We start from the raw sequence: 21,155 nt of genomic DNA, 5'->3' as shown, positions 1-21,155 counted from the left end.
AGTAAGTCAGTCGGAGAAGGACACACATTATATGGTCTCATTCATTTGGGGAATATAAAAAATAGTGAAAAGGAATAAAGGGGAAAGGAGAAAAAATGAGTGGGAAATATCAGAGAGGGAGACAGAACATGAGAGACTCCTAACTCTGGGAAACGAACTAGGGGTGGTGGAAGGGGAGGAGGGTGGGGGGTGGGGGTGACTGGGTGATGGGCACTGAGGGGGGCACTTGATGGGATGAACACTGGGTGTTATTGTATATGTTGGGAAATTGAACACCAATAAAAAATAAATTTAAAAAAATGAGTTTATGTTTTGGCAGGGACAGAGTTGGAAAAAAAAAAATAGAGTGCAGCATTTGAGCCCGTTTGAACGTGAGAGTGAGTCAACCGGGCGTCATGGGCAGATGTGCGGAATCCATGATGAAGGCAGCGTGGAACAAAATCGGGGTCTGCGTGACAGCAAACGTGTGTGTGACATGGTCCACCGAGGAAACCGATTCGACCTTTTCAAAAGCAAGGGCACATAGAGGAGTATGTAGGTTCAGAACATGGAGTGATGATCAAATGCTCATATGTAAATTATTCGGAGCGCACAGAATAGGCGCTCACCTTATTCAGCCACCGTGGGGTTGGCCAGCAGGGTGCACAGTGACAAGCTCCCATTGAACTTGTGGACTGAGATGAGAAATAGCAGAGGGCATTGCAGGAAATCTCCTTGTGCCCAAGAATAGTGAGAAAGTAGCCAACTTTGAGGAGGGTATCTGAGCTTAGACACGTAAGAGCTCCAATAGAAGAACGATGCTGGAATCGTCTGTCTGTGGGCGTTGGCATGCCCTGCCTCTGCGAGAGCCATCACATATATGAACCATTGATTTCGGTTTCAAATGATTTAAATAGAGCCCAGAAAGATTCCCTTAAGCCACCTCAATATATGAGAAACAGCCAGTGATATTGGGTCGTTAAATGTCTCAAACTATTAAATTTTAGCACTGACCACTGAGCTTATGTCTTAGACCTCATCATATTCCCGTGGAAACTAGTTTAGTTTGTGACTTCCTGGAAGCAACATTATAATTTAGCCTCAGTCCTCAGGGCACCTTTCTTGGTTGAATTTAGCAGCATAGTGTCTAGAGAGGACAACAGGCGACTGTAAATTTAACCCTCTGGATCTTTTACACCAATGTGGCCTGAACTCAAGTTTTTTCTTCTGAAATTACAATGAAAAAAAAAAAAAGAAAATGAGAAATAATAAACAGATTAGTTATAGGGCAAAATCATTAACTGTAATATTAAATTATCAAAATTTCAAGTTCTCTGGTTTAATTCATTCGAATTCGTTTATCATTAAAATGACAAATGTTTTTAGTAACTTACTGAAAGGTCTTTGTGATCTCACGTCTAAGTGGAATCTTAAAAAACCAAACTCAGAGATACAGAGGACAGATCGGTGGTTGTCAGAGTCAGGGTTAGGGGTTAGGTGAACTGGGTGAAGGTGGCCAAAAGGCACAGACTTTCCGATTATAACATAAATGGTGACAATGGTTAACAATATGGTATCGTATATTTGAAAGTTGCTCAGAGAGTCTTAAAAGTTTTATCAAAAGAAAGCAATTCGTAGCTATGAAAGCTGTGCCCACTAAATTTAATGTGGTGACCATTTCACAGTATGTACGTGTATCAATCATTAGGTTGTACACCTAAAACTAATGCAATATTATGTGTCAGTTATATCTCAATAAAACTGGGGAAAAAATAAGTCTTAAGAGAGGCCTTTGGATTTTTACTCCTTTATTAAACTTGGCATAGTAAGTTTCCTGTATTCTCCGCTGTTTCATGAATATTGCCATCATATGGACCAGACGTTGGCAAACTACGCCCACGGGCCAAATCTGGCCTAACTCCTGCTTTTGAAAATAAAGCTTTACTGGGTCGGAGGCACCCTGACTCATTTGTGGCTGCTTTCATGCTGTGACGTAACGAAGTCTGTACGACACGCAAAACCTAAAATATTCACCACCGACTCTTTGTAGAAGAAGGATGCTGGTCTTTGGCGTGACAATGGTTATTAAGCCAAATAAGTAAGGCCTGTTCTTTAGAGTGTTGAACCCAGAGCTCCTGAGCCCACAGACTCCAGGGCAGTTTATCTTAAAAAGTGAAAAATAAAAAGATCTCAAAAAAAAAAAAAAAAAAAAAGCTACCAGCTATCAAAATGAATTTTTCAGCTCTACCAGCAATGTTTTTAAACCACGAGCCGTCAGAGTTCCTTGCCTACCACCAAATATGTTCAGAAGCCTAACGTAAGGGACGTTTTATGTGCCGAGTGAGCTATTTGGCTCTGTTACTTTATGTAATCCTTTGAAAACTGTTAAGTGGCATTCATTTTGAGATACAGGGGCGATGGCTTGCAATCTAAAACTGATTTCTTGTAAGAAAGTGGGGAAGATGAAATATAAAATCACTCTGTAACTCGGGGCCCTGATGACTCATAAAATCTTTCTGGGCTCTATTTAAATCGTTTGAAACTGAAATTAATGATTCATATATGTGATGGCTCTTGCAGAAGTAAGAAAGGAGTCATGATTCATCTAATATTAGTGCACGGGCTTTGTTCTTACGGCACAGGGTGGAGAAATGCATTTCCAATGGCTTGAGATGTGTGCTCTCGCACGTGTCCTTTTGCCTGATTTTTGGATACCGAATGGAAATGAGGTTGATTAAACTAACTTCCCCATCGCATTACCATGGAAAAATTCACAATATCTGAAAACGAGAGGTCATTCCTCATCTCTCTGATGGGTCATGGTGGCCCCAGTGCACCAGACAACATTGTGTGTGGATCTGCATCTGTTCTTACACCAAATATGTTTAAAAAAAAAAAGGACATAGCAGATAGTTTCCTGAACAGTTGAACAATTTGGAATAAAGCAACATTTTAGTAAGTTGGATTATGTTTTCCTACTGATTTAAATTGTATTGCAGAAATGGGTCTTCAAATAAGGTTTCCTTTCTCAACCCACACCTGCAATTAAAACTTAAGACATGTGGAGAAATCCCATTTACTAACAAGCCACTCAGGTCCTTTCAGATTCAAGGAGTCCTAAAAAAACAAACTAAATCAAATAGATTTCCAAATTTTAAAAATGCATTATGTAAAACATCAATTTGGAGAAAGGAGTCACTATCTAAAATGTGGAAAGAGAGAAGTCTCATCTCCCTGTGTAATCCTTACGGAGTAAGCGAGAAGAAAAAAGAAAAAGGAAAGGCTCTCCTGTCTAATTGAATGACTCTTCTCATAAGGCCACCGTGATCTTCTTTTTTTTAAAATTTTTTAAAAAATTTTATTTATTTATTTGACACAGAGAGAGAGAGAGCGTGCACAAGCAGGGGGTAGGGCAAAGGGGGGAGAAGCAGGCTCCCCACAGAGCAGGGAGCCTGATCTGGGGCTCGATCCCGGGTCCCTGAGACCGTGACTGGAGCCAAAGACGCTTAACCGACTGAATCTCCCAGGTGCCCCCGTGATTATCTTTTGAAGATGTATTTTGAGGGTCTCGATACCCTTAGCCGAGGTGCTAACCCACGTAGCGGTTGCGTTTCTGGGATACGTGTCAACGGGGGACGGGAGTAAGGCGAGTAACACAAAAAACCCAGGAGAGCAAAGCCGAAGTTCATCCTAATCATGGGTCCCTGAGATGGGAGCCCGTTTCTGCTCCGCGTTGATCCTTGTGGCAAGTCGTGTCACCCGTGTCCTTCGTCCCCAACAGCGGATTTGGGCGCTGCCGTGGGCGCTGGGTGCTCTGTACGGACGGACCCCTGGCTGTGCTGCTCAGCCCGACCGTCCCCACGGCCCCGCGGCCCTGCAGCCTGGCAGCGAGGCAGCACACATCCTGTTTGCATTTTGCTCCGAGCACTTCGAAAATCCTTGTTGACCTACTAAAGGGGACTCGAGTTGGCCTTTCTTCGTTGATTCGTACTAACTCCTGCTGCTTTCCCTGCACCTGCCCCTACGACACGCGCCTGTGACCTCCACGCCTGGCCGCCGGCCCTCTGCTTGGTTCTGTCCTAAGGCCGCAGGCTATGTGGCCCCGTGTGGCCCCAGCAGGTGGCCCAGGTCGTGATTCCAGGGTCCTGGCATCGAGCCTCTCCCGCTCCCTCTGTACCACCCCGACCCGTTCTCATATTGTCTCTGCTCTCTTGCTCCCGGATAAATAAATAAAACCCTAAACAATCACAAAGCAGAGCAAACCACAAGGGGCAGTGGAAGCCAGCCAGGGCCCGCCCGCCCATGATACGGGCTAGCACACTCCACGGCAGCCTAGAGCTTCGGAGGGCCTTTTTGATGCGCACGATTATGGTGGTTCAAGGGAGCAGGAGACTGAAGCAACGGGAGAGGGCAATGAGGCCCGATCTACGTCGGCCAGGCTGGTGTCTGCCGTCCACACCAGGGCGATTACTCTTACCCACGACTGTGAGATCTGAGCGTTGATCACGAGATGCGTGTCCCTCCGCTAACCGTCCCGGTTTCCAGGAGAGGCTGCCCTCGAATCAGCCGGAGGTGCTTGTCTCCCTGAGCTCAGAGATCCTCAGAGAAGGGACGCTGCCAGTCTCCCGGCGCCAGGACGTTTTCGCTCAGCCCAGCAAACATCCTTTCTTCTGGAACACAAGCCCTAACTGCGCAGCGAGCGCAGCGACCTGTCTTCGTCTGGATCGTATTTCTTGGCCCCGTGGTGGGTCGAGGTCCCGGACGGCCTCCTGGCCTCCCTACTGTGGCGACTTACGCACCTTGCGTTAGCGAGCCTGCTTGTCCATTGTGTTACCATTTTGCTATTTCCCGGTAGGTTTGGGATCCATTATGATCTTCGGATCTTTCCTTTTAAACGTGAGTCCTGTTTTCCCCTTTGTCTAGCTCAAAATTAGCTTTCCTTCTTGGGTAAAGGACTCTTTTATTTTTGAAGGACTTGGCCCATGACTTCGGGGTTTAGAAGTAGTTCTAAACTCCTACCTTTCTATTTTTTTTTTTAGGAAAATCCTTTCCTATTTTTTTCAGCAGAATAAAATGCCCAACCCCACCCCACCCACCCCACCCCTGCAAATGCCACATATAAGAGATAATAGAGGTCTAAAATGTAGAGAAGTAAGTCCAGCTCCTTCATTATACAGATGATGACACCAAGACTTACAGGAATTAAACAGTTTGTCCCGGACCTCGGATATTCCCAGGAGCAGGGGCAGGATTGAAGGCAGGATCATCCGATTGCCCCCGACATGCTCGTCTACACTGAAGCTTTGCAGCCGTGCCTTACGTCACACTCACAAGTTCACAGGAGAGGACAGCCCGACGAGAAAGCTATGGAAATTGTAAATCCGAAGGAATTTCATAGAAAACTGCCTTTATTGTAAATAATCTTACGGATGAATAGTACGTGCATTATAAACTAGACTCTCATGCTATATCATACTGGAAAATTTTATGTATTCAGTTGGCCAGAACCCCCCCCCAAAAAAAAATCTGCAAAACCCTCCAGTTAATCAAAATGGGTTCTCCCTCACTGGACTGGATATAAATATGTACAAATGTGTGCGAGTATAGACAGCACAGAATGGTGAATCCAGGTTCCGTAGTTATCAGTGTGTGGTCAAGCTCACTGTAGCTGTCGTCCCGATCTCCCCCGTGATTATTTCATGGAAATCCCGGCCTCTTATCGTCTCACCTGTAACTAGTCCAGGGTGAATTTCTGAAAGATGAAGGTGCCCTTCTAAAGGCACAGTCACGATCGCTATCACACCCACAAATATTAATAATCTCTAAATGTCGAATATCCAGGCCCAGGGTTGCTTAACTGCATCAGGGAGCTGGCCAGTGTTCCTCTTTTCCTAATTTTCATCTGTGTGTGTCCATGTAACAGCTTGTGCGCTTGATCGAGATCCAAATAAGGTTTTACGGTAAAAGTGCATGTGCCGTGTAAGCAATCGATGCATGTCTCTTCAGTCTCTTTTATTTTTTTTTATTTTTTTATTTTTTATGATAGTCACACAGAGAGAGAGAGAGAGGCAGAGACATAGGCAGAGGGAGAAGCAGGCTCCATGCACGGGGAGCCCGACGTGGGATTCGATCCCGGGTCTCCAGGATCGCGCCCTGGGCCAAAGGCAGGCGCCAAACCGCTGCGCCACCCAGGGATCCCCAGTCCCTTTTAAACTATGGGTCCTCTTCTCTGCCCCCGCACGTCTCCGTCAAAGAGAAGGGGTTAACGATCTCGTATAGTCTCAGCAGTTTGCCTTTCGCTGAACGCACCCCCGTGGTGTCACTTAGCGTGTTCATGCAAACCTTGTATTTCCTATAGATTTGATAGTTAGGGGTAGAAGATTGATCATGGTCAGACTCACTGGGGGCAGAGAAGGCCACTTCATAGGTGACAATGTGTTCTTCTGTTGGGAGGTGAGCTCTTACCAGCTCTTGATGGTCCGTGTCAAGATCCATTAGTTCACTAGAGAATTTTTTTTTTTAAGATCTTATATATTTATTCATGAGAGAGACAGAGAGAGAGAGAGGCAGAGACACAGGCAGAGGGAGAAGCAGGGTCCATGCAGGGAGCCCGACGCGGGACTCAATTCTAGGACCCCAGGGTCATGGCCTGGGCCCAAGGCAGACGCTCAGCCACAGAGCCCCAGGTGTCCCCCCCCCCAGTTCATTAGAGATTTCAAAAAAATGTGGTATTTCACTTTGTTAGCCAAATTAGTGCAAAAGAACATTCATTCATGAACTTGTGGGTTGCTCTTCATTGCTCCTGTTCTGTTCCCTTAGAGATTATTTTGCGAAAGTATAGGTGAGCAATATTTCCTGAATTCTTGCAAGGTCTGTGGCCTTTTTACTTGAAGATCCTTTGCACCGGTTATAAAATCTGTGACTCACATTTTTCTTCCTTTGAGTGTTTTAAATGTGATACTTCAGGGTCCTCTGCAGAAAATATTACTGTCATAGAGTCTGATTATCTGAATTTCTTTTTCTTACAAATGACTTGGGTGGTTTTTTGTGGTTTTTTTTGTTTGTTTGTTTGTTTGGATACACAAAAGATTTATTATTGTGTTTTTAAAAGAAACTTCTAGCTCAAAACTAAAGTCCCATAGTTTGACTAGAGTATGTCTCAGCAATGGCTGTTCTTGGTTGATTTCTTTTTAGGGATGTGATGTGCTCGTTCAGTACGTGGTTTCAATCATATTTCTCTAAAAAAGACCGTGCTTAGCGTTTGTGCTATTTCGTTGCCCTGGTTTTCTTTGACTTTCAGGCGTCTCCCTTGCGTGCCTTTATCATCTGTCGGGAGATTTTTCTGCCCCTTTTTTTGTCAAACTCCCGGTCTTTCAGGTCTCTGTTAGTCACCTCCCTGAGCCCTTTCCCAACCTCTATCCTCTTTACTGTCATAGTACTTCTGTTTTGACACATATCAAATAATGTATTTTTATGCTTGGTTTTTCTATCAGACCATGTTTCTCAAAGCAAGGACAATTTCGTGTAAATCGGCATATGCGTTAAGCATAGGACTTGGCGTCTAAAAGACATTAAAATGTATGTATTTTGAATGAATGAGTTTAATGGTTGATTATCAACATGCCATTGTAAGTATTGAGCAATCATTGTTCATTAGTTTAATTAATCATTGAACATTAATTATTAATTTAAATGTTCATTAACATTTAAACTGGGACGCCCGGGTGGCTCAGCGGTTGGGCATCTGCCTTCGGCCCAGGGCGTGGTCCTGGGGTCCCGGGATCGAGTCCCACATCGGGCTCCCTGCACGGAGCCTGCTTCTCCCTCTGCCTGTGTCTCTGCCTCTCTCTCTGTATGCCTCTCGTGAAAAAATAAATATTTTTGAAAAACAAAAAAAGAAAAATTCAAATTATGCTAGATGTTAAACTCCAGGACTTTTCCCCCAACTCTTTCGCCCTTTCCCTATTACCCCCACGGCCACCATTGACTTGTAAGGTAACTTTTACCTTTAGGAGAGACACTTATCAGGAGAAATGTACTCCTGATTATTCTGAGAAAATCAATTGTGGAATCAAGGTGACAAAAAAATAAAAATCAATATGCTTTGCATAAACCAGAGAGAGCGATCTGCAGAGTTACAGAGGTTGGACAGGGCCTGGCATAGAGTTCAGCGTGACTAGAGCCGAGACTCCGAGAAGAGATGAAGCTTACAAAGGAAGGTTGGAGGCAAGTTGGGATTACGGCGTGTCACACTAGGGAGCCGTGATCTTGTAGATTGGGGGTTCTCAACTCAAACGAACCCCACGGTAAGCTGAATAGTGGCCGCGTAAGTACATGGGGTTTGAATCCCTGGAACTTGCAAATGTTATTTTATGAGGAAAAAGGGTCTTTGCAGATGCGATTGAGTTAAGGATCTTTGGAAGAGGAGATCACCTGGGTGGGTGGACCCTAAATCAAATCACAAGTCTTTCTAAGAGAGAGGCAGGGGGAGATTTGACATAAACTCAAAAGAGAAGGAGACAGTGTGACCCAGCGGCAGCCACAAGTCGCCGCTGGGAGCTGGAAGAGGTAAGCAACAGCTTCTTCTCTAGAGCCTCTGAGGATAGCACAGCTTTGCTGAGAAACCGCTTTGGGCCCAGTGAGACTGCTTTTGGACCCGTAGCCTCCAGAACTGCGACAAAATAAATTTGTGTTGTCTGAAGCCACCATGCTTGGGGTATTTTATTACAGCAGCCACTGGAAACTAATACTAACCTAACATCCTCCTTTATTAATTGAGATAAAATTCACATACTGTAAAATCCACCCTCTTAAAGTTTACAATTCAGTGGGTTTTTTTTTAAGTATATCCATAAAGTTGTGCTTTTGGTTTGTAATCATCGCCATTTGTCTAATAATTTCAGAACATTTTCATTACCCCCGAAAAGAAACCCCGTGCCTATTACTTCTCACTCCTTATTCCCACCTCTGGCAACCATCAGTCCAATTTCTGTTTCTTTGGATTTGCCAATTCTAGACATTTCATAGGAGTGGAGTCACACAATTTATATGCTTTTATGCCTGCCTTTTTTTCACTTGACATTGTTCTCAGGGGTCATCTATTATGGATCCGTGCTTCATTTTTGTTTCTCACTGGATAATGTTCCCTTGCGTGGATAAACCACATCTGTTTATCTGTTCATGAGTAGATGCGTATTTTGGTTACTTCAACTCTTTGGCTATTATCGGCAATACTGCTGTGGATGTTCATGTACAGGTTTGTGCGTGGACGTATATTTTCAAATGTCTTGGGTGTAAACCTAGGAGTAGAATTGCTAAATCATATGGCAAGTCTGCGTGTAACCTTTTGAAGAACTATCAAATTGGTTTCCAAACCAGTTTCATGTCTGACATTCCCAAGAGTGTCAATGTATGAGGTTCCAATCCTGCCACATCCTTGTCGGCACTTGTTATTGTCCTAATAACCATCCCAGTAGGTAACCATCAAGTCGTATGATCCCAGTGTGGTTTCCATTTGCATTTTCTGACTGACTAGTGATGTGGAGCATCTTCTCATGTGCTTGTGGGACATTTGTACATCTTCTTTGGAGAAAAATGTCTTTTAGGTTCATTTGTCCACATTTCAATTGGGTTATCTTCTTACTGAATTATAAAAGAGTTCTGTATGTTGTTTGGATAAAAGTCCTCTGTCACATACATGATACGCAAACAGTCTAGCATCTGTGTGTGTCTTTTCACTTCCTTGGTGGTGTCTTTTGAAGCACAAAAGTCTTTCATTTTGATGAAGTCCAGCTTTTCTCTTTTTAGTCACTTATGCCATTTGTGTCTAGCATTGCTTAAAGCTTAAGTCATAAAGACTTAACACCTGAGTTTTCTTGTAAGATTTTATAGTTTTATAAAAGAGTTTTATAGTTTTAGCTCTTGTATTTAGATCTCTGATTCATTTGGGGTTTATATTTGTAGATGGTGTGAGGTAGGGGGTCCAACTTCCATGAACCGTGTCTTCTTTTCTGTATTCTAATGATTGCCATCTGTGGCCTTGTGGACCCTACAAGACTAGCCAGTTCCTAGCGATAGGAAGCAACCTCACCCATGAGTGTTTTTTCAAATGCAGACCAACCAGTCCAGTGGCCATACACCACTGGCCATACACAATCAAAGAGGCAGCCACCTCTTTTATTAGGTTCTCTCCCTCCAGGCCACTATTCACCTTTCCTAATTATCCCAGGGCCAGGTAGCAGACAACTAGGGACAACCCCTATGCAACAGAGCCTGCTAAAACTATCCAACTATCCAATCCAAACCTGTTTACTCTGGCTCACCCCTTTTCTCCCATAGAAACCACAGTAAAGGCCCTTGCCCACAATGTTTTCCTCTCCCTCCGCCTCTGACTGACCCTGTTGCCTTCCCCAGGTGGGACCCCATAGTGTAGCATGCCAGCTTCTCTTGGGAACTGTGAGCATAACAAACTATTTTCAATTTTAGTCATCTTTTGATCTTTTGACCTTGACATACCTAAATAATGATAAAAACCTATCGAACTTCTATTAAAACGCAACTTCATCCTTTTGCATGAGGCTATCGGGTTGTCCCAGAACATATCTGTTGACAAAACTCATTCTTTCCCTCGTTGAATGATCTTGGCATCTCGTCAAAATCAATTTGTCTTAGACATATGGGTTTATTTCTAGACCCTCAATTCTATTTCATTGATCTCTATGTCTGCCGCTAGGGCAAGTACCATACCGTCGTGACTACTCTAGCTCTGGAGTAAGTTTTGAAACCGGGATGTGTGTCTCCCAACTTTTTTTTTTTCTTCTTCAAATTCGCATTAGCTATTCTATGTCCCTTGAATTCCCATATGAATTTTAAAATAAGCTTGTCAACTTCTGCAAAACAACAAAAAGGACACTGGGGTTTTGATGAAGATTGTATTGAATCTATGGATCACTGATTTTTTTTCTCTTATTTTTGTGTTTTCTTCATTTCTACTCTAATATTTATTATTTTCTTTCTTCTGCCTCCTTTAGACTTAGTTTACTCTTCTTTTACTTTGTTAAGGTCAGAGTTTAGTTCATTGATTGGGGATCTTTCTTCTTTTTAATATAGGCATTTACAATCACAAATTTCCCCATAGGTACATCCCATATACAATTCGATATGTATCATTTTGGTTTTTATTCATCTCCACATATTTTCTAGTTTTTCTTCTTATATCTTCTCCGACTTGATTATTCGGGTGAATATTTAATTTCCACATATTTGTGAGTTTCTGTTACTGATTTCTGCTTTTCTTCCATTGTGATCAGAGAGCATACTTCGTAAGATTTCAGTCCTTTTAAATATACTGACATTTGTTTTACGGTCTAACCTAGGCTTCTAATCTGGCTCCATGTCTACTTGAAGCATGTCCCCTTTGTCTGTGAGGTCCAATTAGTTTGTATGCTGTTCCCATCCACTATTTCCTTCCTAATCTTCCATCTGATAATTTTGTACATTATCGAAAGGGGTGTATCAGTGTCACCAACTATTATTTCTCCCTTCCCTTCTGGTAGGTTTTGCTTCATGTATTCTGGGACTCTGTGGTTACATGCAATGGTATTGTTATATGTTCTTGGTGGATTGATTCTTTTATTATTATAAAATGTCCTTCGTTGTCTCCAGTAACATTTTTTTTCTTAAAGTCATTTTGTCTGGCATTAGTATGACAACTTCAGTTCCATTTTGGTTTCCTTTTGCATTGTATATCTTTTTCCATCCTTTTAATTTCTGCCTATTTATGTCTTTGAATCTGTAGACAGTGTAGTGTTGGATCAGGCTTTGTACCCATTCTGCCAATTAATTGAAGTAGGTAAACCCTTTATACTTCATGTAACTACTAAAATGGTAGGATTCATGTCTGCCATTTTGCGGTTTGTTTTCTATACATGTTATTACTTTTTTCCCTCAATTCCTCCATTACTGTCTCTTTTGTATTAAGAGGATAATCTCTAGTGGCACCATTTTAGTGCCCCTCTCATTTTTTTAACATACTTAAAAAGTTATTTTCTTAGTGGTTTCTCTGGGCTTATAGTTGACACCTTTATTTATAACAGTCTAGGTTGGATTAATAACAACTTACTTTCAGTAGCATACAGAACTTTTGCTCCCATATAACTCCATTCCTTTCGCCTTCCTTTATGCTGTTTTGGTCGTACAAACTACATTTTACATCATGTGCACATCGACACAGATTTATGATTATTAGTTTATAATTTGCCTTTTTAAACCAGATACAGTGGTACAAACAAAAAGTATATTTATACTGTCTTTTAATATTTACCTCTATAGTTATCTTTACCAGTGTTCTTCATTTTTTCACCTGGACTTGCGTTACTGTCTAGTGGCCTTTCATCCTATTCTGAAAGACTCCCTTTAGTATTTCTTGTAGAGCAGTTCTTCTAGCAATGGATTCACTCCATTGTGTGTTTTGTTTATCTGAAAATGCTTGATTTCATCTTCATTTTTGATGGCTGTATAATTGGATATATAATTCTAGGTTGACGGACTTCTCTCTCTCTCTCTCTTTTTTTTTTTTGGACTTTTCTATCAACATTTTGAATATGTCATTGCCACTGCATTCTTACCTATGTAGGTTCAGATGTGAGGTCAGATGCTAATGTTATTGAGCATCCTTTGTACAGGATGAGTCAGTCATTCTCTCTTAAGACTTAAGGATTCTTTTGGCCTTTGTCTTTCAGCAGTTTGATGATGATGTGTCTACATGTGAATCTTTTAGAGTTTGTTGAGCTACTTGGACATGTAGATTAATGGTTTTCATCACATTTGGAATATTTTTGGCCTTTTTTCATATATTCCTCCTGCTGGTTTCTCTCCTCTCCTTCTATGATTTCCATTATGATATGTTGGCACACTCGATCACGTTCCCCAGGGCTCTTATTCTGGTTTTTTTTTTTTTTCATTCCTTTTTTTTTTTTTCCTTTCTTTTTCCTCAGTCTTGGGAATATCTGTTGATCTGTCTTCAAGTTTGTGATCTTTCTTCTGTCTCCTCACATCTTTCAGCCCCTCTAGCGAAATGTTCACTTCTGTAATTTTCCTTCTCGACTCTAGAATCTCCATTTGGCTCTATTTTATACTTTCTCTCTATTGGTCCTATGTATTTGCTGAAAAATCATTCTCATCCTTTCTTCTTTTTTCTTTCTTTTTTTTTTTTTTAATTTGGAGAGAGAGAGTGGTAGAGAGCACAAGTGAGGAGGAGGGCCAGAGGAACAGGGAGGGAGAGAGAGAATCGTAAACAGACTTCCTGCTGAGCATGGAGCCTGATGAGGGGCTCCATCTCACGACCCTGTCATCACGACCTGAACATCAAGAATCAGATACTTAACCAGTTAACCAGAATCAGTTATGCTTCTCTTGATTTGGGCTCAGGTCATGATCTCTCTGAATAAATAAATACAATCTTTAAAAATAAACAGACAAACCTTTGTTTAATAGGTACAATGTCTGGACTTTCTCAGGAGCAGTTGACTGCTGCTTGTCCTGTGTGGGAGCCATAATTTCTGTTTCTTTGTGTGTCTAATCTTTTTGTTGAAAACTTACATTATAAATAACATAATGTGGCAATTCTTGAAGTCACATTCACCCACCTCACAATGGTGTGTTGTAGTTGTTGTTGGTTGTCGGCTGGTTTGATTTTTCTGAACTAAATCTTTAACGTCTGACTTCTTTGTCATGGGTGGCCACAGAGTCTGCTGGCTACCCAGTGTTTGCTTATGACTGGACAAGGATTTCTTAAATGCCTGCAGCCAATAAGCCCCTCAGTCACTGCTAAGCGACCCTGCGTGTGCTTGGGGCACATCTTCAGCATCCTAACAGGCACTGTGCGACTCTGCCTTTGCTTTTACTTCCCACCTGCTCAGAGCCTCAAGGTGAGTAAGAAGTGAGATTCTGGGTCCTTTTCGAGTCCTTCCTGAACATGGACATGCTCACATCCCTGTGCATGCACTCGGCCTTATAGTTTCCCAGTAATATGTCTTTGCTTTTCAAATATCCCTATGGACATATCTTTCCATAGCTTTTCATTTTAAGCTTTTGGTAAGTCTGTTCTTTGCCCGTTATCTACTGCCTCTGGTAACTGTAATGTTAAACAATTGCCTCTGACTTTTTTTCCTACAGACAATAGAAAATTGCTTCTATTGAGGAAAAGGCTGTTTACAATGAGTGGATGAGATCTGAGTCAAGTCACTTATAGACAGTGAGCTGAACAATATATCCCAAGGAACCACCAGACAGGTCAAATAATGACAGTCCTCTGGGAATGAGGCTTGGAAGAAGCTGTAGCCCTGCTCTGCCCCTCTTTTGGCTGCCAGGCTGCTGTTTTTTCATCGTGATTGCAGGCTGATGGTTTTCCAGGTTATTGCAGAGCTGGAGAGGGTAGTGATGAGAATAGAGGAAGGTAAAAATCAAATAAGTATCACTGTTTTTACTGATATTCAGCCACTTTGCTGGCATAAGAGCTTCCCTGATTGCTGCAAGCCTGTGGTTAATTTCCAGAATTCTGCAAAATACATTTTGACATTTTTTTTGCCAGTATTTTCATTGTTTTTATGGAGGACAGGATTTTTAGGGTTCCTCACTCTGGTATTTTTCACTACCACCCCAATGTCCTCTTTTAATGACAAATAATTTTAATAGCATCCGTTGCTATCCTAAAATGAAATTCATAGATAATATAACCCACCAATACACATAATTTCAAAACTATCAATATAATGACATAACTATAACATAAGGAAGGGAAGGATATGTTAATAATAATTGAAAACGCCCCAAGTACAATTACATGAGAAGACACAACGAAAGAGTCAAAGATTTACACCTATTGGTGGGATCTCTTTGAACTGGACGTCACAAATCAAAATGGTGCTTATGGTTCTGCTCTGGGAGTACTCAAATACTGTGTGTGGCCACTGATATCACAGTTTTAAAAAAAATGCTGGGCAATTCCAAACAAAACAAAATATAATCTTGCTTCCGTTTACATGGAATTTGCATTTCTGAAAAATTAAGACCTTGTAAAAAATAGGGTTAGCTAATGACATACGGGTTTTTTAATCTACATGAATGGTTGGTGGGAAGGTCTATCATGATACTGCTCCTGTATCCTTGGCCGCCATACACTGTATGTCAGTAAGGGTCTCATCATTCCACTCTTTGAGACACCCTCCCCACAGAAAGTGGTCCCAAAACACCCCCTAGGGGGCAGTACCACTCCTTTGAGAACTACTGCTTGGGCTGAGCTAGTAGTTGTTTTTGGTTTTGTTTTAATCTGAGGTATGTTTCAGAGAAACAAGTTTCAGAGAAAGGTCCCCACTCAGAAAAGCAGCACACTCGATAAGATGTAGTGTGCTCTACACACAACTCACCACTACTTTGCCCCATACCCTACTTTTCAAGAAATTGAATATAAAATGATCACTTAATAATTTGTTTTGAGATTTTATTCATTCTTTCATGAGAGAGAGAGAGAGAGGCAGAGACCCAGGCAGAGGGAGAAGCAGGCTCCATGCAGGGAGCCCGATGTGGGACTCGATCCCGGGACCCCGGGGTCATGCCCTGAGCCGAAGGCAGAGGCTTAACCACTAAGCATGCCCCAGGTGCCCCAATCACTAAATAATTTGCAGGCATTTCGTTGGATTAGATGTTAAACACTGGTGGGTTTTTTTTTTCCCTCCTCTTCGATTTTTATTTGGAGCGGTGTCTTATTTGGTGCACTCAGATGAACCAGAACAGAAGCTGATCTACACACAATGACACAGCTTCTGTCTTAAGACCCTAAGTCCTCAGAGAAGGGCTTTGTTTCTAACTTCCACTGGCATCTTTCTGTCGTTGGCCGGTCCAATGAGCTAAATTCCTCGGGTAGGATCCCTGTGGTATGTAGATTGTGTCCAAGAGACCACGATTTTGTCCCCTCGTGGAGATAAGTGGAAGCTGCTTTATGAAGGAGTCACTGTATTTCAGGGCGACAACAGGGCCGAGTGGCGAACACCGTGACCCTTGCCATTCTGGTGGACGCCCTGTGGTTGTATCGACCCCGTAAGGAATCTAATGACAATGGTCCTATGAATTGAATCTGGGCTGGTTCTTAGTGAACTGCAACAAAATTCTACTTCCCTCTTGAGTTCATGACTATTGATGAGTAGTATTACAAATCCTCGAAGAGCTAGAACCTTCTTCTGACCTTCTGAACATAATACCTAATTAGTCAGCTCGCGTGGAGCCAGGTGATTTGAAATGCCGTGGCTCCTGGCCTTCGTTCTAATGGATGTGGAGTTACACGCATTTTTATGACGGCTCCTCCTGCAGGCTGTACCTCCGGACTGGCCGGCACGCAGATATTCGGGCGTGTGATGCCGGCAGCCCCCCTCCCCAGTAGCAGGAGAGAGCCCCGTCTAGTTTATGGACATTTTTATTTCAAGTTGCCCCTTGCGTTGCCGTAACGTGAAGTGATGCCTTCTCCGCAGAGGACGCTTGTTTTACAACAGGCAACTTTGATTCCACCAGAGGGCACCATGGCAAACGTCATTTTCAAAGGTACCCGAACGGGTCAGCTAAGGGAGCCCCAACCCTGAATACGGAAACGAAGGAAAGTGAAGCAGGATACCTTGATCAAGGTATTGATGCCACGGTGATTTTGAAGGCCCCACGGATGACTCCCTTTGCTGGGGATGCGTCCCCCGGGGCAGCCCCCCGAGGCAGACGGGCCCTGGGGACAGGCCGCAGCATGGCCAGCGGGCAAGCGCCCCCGACCGTCAAGAAGGCAGCACGGCTTCTGGATCTCGGGGAGGGGGACCTGCCTCCTCTGCTCTAGGAAAGGCGCCTGCCTTTCGGCACGGGAGTCGGGAGTCGGGGGTCGGGGACACCGTTACCAGAGATTCCCATCGCTTCCTGCTCGGAGAAAGGAGTGAATGGATACTGTGCCCCGTGCCCCCTTGCAACAGGGCTCAAGGCCCTTCTCTAGAAATCACGCCACCGAGAGGCCCCAAAAGTGCCCAAGTGATGCCCGCTGCATTCGGGGCTTGCGTGGGCCACGGGGTGGAGGAATCGGGGCACACAGGACCCGGTCAGGCTGAGGTGGCCTGCTGTGGGGTGCGCCCCGTTCTTTCCCCTGCAAAGCTGACGCCCACTGACCACTGGGTGGGCTCTGAGGAGGCAGGGACAGGAAAGGAGGTGCCTGGGCCTCCGTGGGGCTTGATGACTGCTGGGGACAGGGCCTGTAACAGGATGATAACAGGGAATCAGAGGTCACTGGGATCCCGGAGTGAGGAAGCAGAGGGGGGGACCAGCAGATACCCCGTGGGTGAGGAGGACGGGGGGGGCCCAGTGGATACCCTGTGGGTCAGGAGGAGGCGGGGGAGGGGTGTGTGAGGAGGCCAGGAGCATGGCACAGGCCTGCAAGGACGTGAAGCGGGAGAACGGGCCGCCGTCGAGGCTGGGAGACAAGGAGCAGTGACCTGCAGGCTCCACTGTGGGAAAGGCGGCAGGTTCCCTCCTTAGGCTGGGAGCCCAGGGTGGCGAGGACTCCCAGGCTGCTCCCAGGGCACGGGGAGGGGATGGGCGGCAGGTGTGTGGGTCAAGGGGGCAGCAGATGCAGGGTGGTGGCAGGTGTGCGGGGCGGAGGGAGGCAGCAGATACTGGGGGTGGCAGGTGCGCGGGGCGGGGGGGGCCGGGGCATGGGGCAGGGGGGCAGCAGATGCGGGGGGGGTGAAAGGTGCACAGGGCGGGGGCGACAGGTGCCAGGGGGGCGGCAGGTGTGCGTGGGTTGGGGGGGTGGCAGGTGCACAGGGCAGGGGGGCAGCAGGTGCGGGGGGTGGGGGCGGCAGGTGCCTGGGGGCAGGGGGTGCGGCCCAGTCTCGATGGAGGGAGCCGGCGCCTGACAGCAGCCGACAGAGGCCCGGAGTCAGGCCCAAGCACGCGGGCGGACGCCGTCCCGGTCACCTGCCGGGGGCTGAGTGTGGGGACAGAGGGGCGACACAGGTGACCTTCAGGTCCCGGGCTGGAGCAGCCGGCTGGCGAGTGAGTGGTCGGCCTAGCCGTTGGGGGCCCGCAGGGAGAGCAGCGCGGCGCCAGCACCCAGGTGGCAGGTGCGAGGCGCTGTGACCCCGGCGGCCGGGCCTTGAGCTGCTCTGTGGGCTGGCGACCCACCCGGCCCAGGGCACCCGGACCTGGAGCGCCCTCCCCCTCGCATCACCTGTGCCTACAGGACCGTGTGGCCCCCAGCACCACCCCCTGGCACCCCTGTGTCTCTACAGCCCGCCGGCGCCCGGTGGCCGGGTGGCCCTGCAGGTCCGGGGCTGGGTGGGGGGGGACACAGGGTCGGAGGAAGCACGAGGCGCATGGAGCTGCTGGCCTTCCCGTGGCAGGTGCGGCAGGTGCGGCAGGTGCGGCCGTCCCCTGTCTCCCTGACATCGCAGCCGCCGCTTGTGACAATCTGCCATCGGCCCTGCTCTCCTCCCTCTTGCCTCTCACCCGCCTCGCCTGTCTCCTGTCCCTTCTGCCACATAAATTTGCTTTCCTGAAAAAGGCTGGTTATTTGGAGACATCATCGGCAGCCAATCGGAGCGCAGCGTGGCTCCGGCCGGGGAGCCAATCCGGCGTCACCCCCGGGTCCCCTCTCCGTGTTGCTAAGGCTGCAGGTCGCCTTCCAAGGGCTGCCTGGCTTGCTCTCCGCGGTTCGTCCTCCCTGTCCCCCAACCTCCCCCCTCCCTGCCCCCTCCCTCCCTACCTCCCCTCCAGGCTCTGGAGCAATTCCAGAGACTTAAGCCTCCCGGAAGTTTGGGTTCGGGATAAGCAAGGTCTGACTGTGTATTTTTTCCCTTGAGAAATAGGGAACAGCTCGTCCGCTCAGTGCGGGAGCACGTGTCTTAGCAGCTTAATGTCCCTCGGCGGCGTGACATTCTAGTTCTGTTTCCTGCAGGGGTTTTTATTGTTTTCTTTTTGTGTGTGTGCAAATCAACTTTAATTCAGACGGACCAGCGCATAGCCTGGCATTGAATTTGGGATTGAAGACGCGCCGTGTGACTTCCACCTCCTTGGGCTTCACCTTTCATGCAAAATATTTTCAGGCTCTTCCAGTTCTTAACCGATGACAGGAGATGATAAATACCTTGTGGCCATTTCATGCTCCCGTTTCTTAGACTTCCCAGTGCTGGGCTCGTGGGAGAAAACCACCCACGGTGGGAGAGCCGGGACCTGGGAACTCCCAGCTAGTCGCCACCGACCGGGCTGTCCCCTCGCTCACTTCCTGCTTCTTTTGGAAGCAAATTACCCTGGGACTAGAAGCCAGGAACCCTCCCCACCCACCGCCCACCCGGGCCTCGTCGGCTTTAAAGGCCGCGTAGCTGCGGAGGTTAAGAAGATTCCCTCAACGCAGAACAGCTCTGCCTCCCAAAACCCTGAAGACATTTGATAAAGGAAAAAATAACTAACAAGTGGTGTCTTTCTCATAACCTTGGTACCCACTTAAACGCTCACGCGGTGCAAGGAGTCGCGGCTTCGGGTGAGCGGCGCGGGGCGAGAGCCACAGTTCCGTCCCGACGGCCTAGGGGGTCGCTGCCTGGGCCCGACCCCGGGAGCTGACCGGTTCCAGCCTCTGGTTGGGCTCCTTCGACTCCGGGCCTATGGGGGACAGCAGGGCCCTGGGCACCCCGACAGCCCGCCCTTCGCCGGGGGCTTGTCCGACAACGGTTGGCCCCACACACAGCATCAACAACTGTGAATTTTTTTTTTTTTTTTTTTTGCTAGAGTTTCGGGGAGGCCCTCAGCGCTACTGCATATCCTGCAGGTGAAATGCATGAAATCCGGTTAACATGGTAACGGCTCTAAAAATACCCAGGCTACGGTTTAACCACAGAGTTTCCTCCCGAACGTTCAAGAGCCGCCGGCGCCGCCGATCGAAAGCGCAGCAGCAGCACCGCGGGCCTGGTGCGGGCGCCCTGGGGGACGGGGCAGGGCCCAGAGGTCGGGCCACGGCCACCAGGCCACCAGGCCAAGGCGCGGGGCCCAGCCCGGCCGCAGGGGGACCTCGCAGGGCGGCAGGGGCGCCGAGGCACCTCCCGGGGCAAGCCGGGGCCCAGGGACCCGTGTGCCAGGCTGCCCTGCTCCCCTCTCCCTCGGGGCTGCAGGGCCCGCAGGACGGTGCCCGCTCCCCTGGCGTTTCCAGTGCGGCCCTTGCAGCCTGCGCGGGACGGTGGGAGCCGGGCCTGCCCTCGACGCCTGGGCAGCGGGAGACTCGCCGGGCCCCAGGCATCCCGGGCTGCCCCGTCCGGGTGGGAGCTCTTCCTGGCGTCTGAATTTTAGATAAACAATGAACAACTTACTCAGTAGAAGTACCCCCCCAACTCCACACACACCCCGCAGCGTCTGTGACATGCTCAAACGAGGGATTCTCTGGGTTTCTGAAATTCAGACCTAACGGGATGTGCTGTATTCTAGCTGCCAACCCCAGTAAGGCGCCTTCGGGTTTTGCTCTTAGACTCTCTCTGTCCTCCAACGCCCAGTCAGTAAGTTGAGTTTTGTTTGCTTGTTCAGTTGTTTTTTTGTTTTTGTTTTTGGTTTTTTTGTTGTTGTTTTTTTTACCTTGGTTTGTTTTGTTGTTTAGTTTAGCTCCACTTCGTTTGTAATCTGTGGGTCAATGTAGAAAGGCTCCAGCTGGGGGAAAATGAACTAGCATTTACTGAGCTCGTTCTCATACCAACCTTACGTTAGGTACTTTTGATGCATTTTTCTTTTGAATCCTTACATTTCTGTATAGTGGACTATTTAATCCACGTTTCGCAGACGAGGATACTGAGGATCAGAGAGGTTAAGTGACTTGACCAAGGTCATACAGCTAGCATGTAGCAAGCTGGGAATAAGCCCGGTGAGGATGAATCCTGCTCACCTTCTTAACTATGTTAGTGCATCTGCCTCGGTCAGATTTATTTTTTTAATTTTTTTTTAATTTTTATTTATTTATGATAGTCACAGAGAGAGAGAGAGAGAGAGAGGCAGAGACACAGGCAGAGGGAGAAGCAGGCTCCATGCACCGGGAGCCCAACGTGGGATTCGATCCCAGGTCTCCAGGATCGCGCCCTGGGCCAAAGGCAGGTGCTAAACCGCTGCTCCACCCAGGGATC

General features: G+C 46.6%; 1 protein-coding gene across 7 annotated transcripts in view; it reads left to right on the top strand.

Moving 5' to 3' along the window:
• Positions 1 to 21,155, top strand: part of RNLS (renalase, FAD dependent amine oxidase) — a 277,680-nt gene that overhangs the window by 148,397 nt on the left and 108,128 nt on the right. The gene's annotated exons all lie outside the window — the stretch shown is intronic.

Source organism: Canis lupus, chromosome 26 (assembly GCF_011100685.1).
Source record: "Canis lupus familiaris isolate Mischka breed German Shepherd chromosome 26, alternate assembly UU_Cfam_GSD_1.0, whole genome shotgun sequence".
In the NCBI taxonomy this organism is placed as follows: Eukaryota; Metazoa; Chordata; class Mammalia; order Carnivora; family Canidae; genus Canis; species Canis lupus.
This window is presented reverse-complemented; position numbering and strand designations above follow the sequence as displayed.